The 2162-nt window shown below is 40.9% G+C and overlaps 1 pseudogene; it reads right to left on the bottom strand.

The window, feature by feature from the left end:
* Positions 1 to 237: 237 nt before the first annotated feature.
* On the bottom strand, positions 238 to 1773 carry LOC143592021 (plant intracellular Ras-group-related LRR protein 1-like; annotated as a pseudogene).
* Positions 1774 to 2162: the final 389 nt, after the last annotated feature.

The following is a 2162-nucleotide window of genomic DNA, read 5'->3' as shown; positions in this document are numbered from 1 at the left end:
GTTCATCAAACACACCAAAAATAAAGAAGCCCATTTTATTTTAACAAATCATCGACCTTAATACATGGAATAAAATTTATCATGCTACATGTAAAACTTTACATACATGTTTTCAGGTTTGGTTTGAGAAAACACACATTATAAAATTAACAATTAGAGTCCCAATTCAAGCTACTATCGTTGTATGTTTATAACCATGGTCAAAGTCGATGATTAAGGTATGGATTAGTCACGCCCTTATGGCCCGAAAAATATAGACGTAAACCAACCCGCTTGCGCCAGTTGTTCTTCCCTTTCCCACATCACCCTTCTCTCTTCTTCTACGATCCAATCATATAACCTCTTGCTCATATACACTTTCACCGCTTCAACTCCTTCTGCCACAACTGCTGGTGGTGGGACCATCAACGGGTTATGGTCCACCAACAGTCTCCTCAGATTCATCAGCCGCCCATATGTGATAGGCAGCTGCTGAATCTGATTGTTGCAGATATCGAGCTCCCTGAGACTGGTCATACTCCCGATTGTCTCAGGGAGCTCTGTTAGGTCGTTGAAGTTACTTCCCACGTTAAGAATCTCGAGCCTTTTAAGCATCCCGATTGATGGTGGCAAGCCTCTGAGCGAGTTGAAGTGCATGTCAAGGATTTGGAGATATGTCATTTCGCCAATGGAGCTAGGAAGAGACCGCAACTTGTTTAAAGGCATCGAAAGCTTCTTTAGATTCACTAGCCCGTACCCGATGTTGGAAGGAAGATATTTTATCTGATTAAAACCCGCATCCAATTCTATTAATGATCTACATTTACAAATGCCATTCGGCAACGACGTGAGTTTGTTCTTGGACACATTTAATATCTGCAATCGTTGCAACGAGCCAATGGCATCCGGTAGCCTACAACAATAATGTAGGATGTCAATGATTCAAAACTGCTGCTGCTGCTACTACTAATAACAATAATAATAATTATAATTATACACTGACCTGTTACTAGATAGTTTTTTATAATATAGCTACCGTAAGTTTATTGGAAGAGAGGTCAAGAGAAACCAATGTATGAAGCGTCCCGAACGCCGAAGGAACAAACGGTAGCCGACGATGAGACAGAGCAATCCGCTCAACACCGTTCATCAACGCGTCCTCAAGGATATCGGCCATCTCCTCTTTAACCTCTTCCGCAATACTCGGAAGCACAGAAGACACTTTCTTATTATCGGATAATTTCCCAGCGGACTTAGCCGTGTTATAGAGCTTATGAAGCCGCCTCTCGGCGACAACCAGCAATCCGCTATACGTTTCGTGCATTTCATCTAATGAGATCAAAGCTTTATACATTTGTTTCTCTCTGTTTGCCAATGTTTTCCTTTTTTCTGTCTCTGCATCGTTTTCCAACGAGACAGAGACAGTCTCGTTGGAAAACGATGACTGGGCTTCTGAAAACCGTGATCTAGCCAGATCCACGGTTTCAGGATCCGGACGGTCTCCAAGAGACTTAATAACGGACCGTATTTGTTTAACCTCTACCACAACTGCACGAATATTCGCCAAGATGTCATCGTCGGTTAAATGTGACACACGTTCGGCTAACTCTGTATACGATTCACGTTCAGATAACTCTGTATACGTTTCTGGTAACGCTTAAGGACGGGCTAGTGTATCGTTCTCAAGCTCTTGTAATTACCTTCTTTTGAAGCTGGGAATCTTGGTCATGACATACGAAAGTATGCGCATTTTCCTTGGGCTCGGGTTAGGATCCATGATGGTGTTAGTTCAAGATCAAGAAGGTGTTGAGAGTGATGATGATGTGGATGAGGATTCAGAGAGAACAATGAACGTAACACGCGCCTTGTTTGTTGTTAATTTGTTGATCAGGCGTCACGCATGTCTCTTCTGAACCACCGGGAGAAAAGAAAGATTAAGGCACGTATAAATGAAGGACGATGACAAAGAATTATGGCCATTGTTGCATGTATTTATAGTGGAAATTTGGTTGCATGTTTTTCTTGGTTGTGTTTCAAAGAATGTCATTCATTCATTCATTCCAAAAATAGGGGTGTCGCATTTGTTAAATGTAATCTGGTATTATTATTATTATTATTATTTAAGTTTTGTTAAGCCTTGCTAAAACAAATTTTGTTATATGATCTTCACATTTTTAACTAAA

This window comes from Bidens hawaiensis, unplaced genomic scaffold (genome assembly GCF_021521415.1).
Source record: "Bidens hawaiensis isolate Kalapana, Puna unplaced genomic scaffold, B.hawaiensis_p1.1 tig00040272_1, whole genome shotgun sequence".
Classification (NCBI taxonomy): Eukaryota; Viridiplantae; Streptophyta; class Magnoliopsida; order Asterales; family Asteraceae; genus Bidens; species Bidens hawaiensis.
The sequence above is the reverse complement of the archived record's forward strand: the minus strand, read 5'-3'. Positions and strand labels throughout refer to the sequence as shown.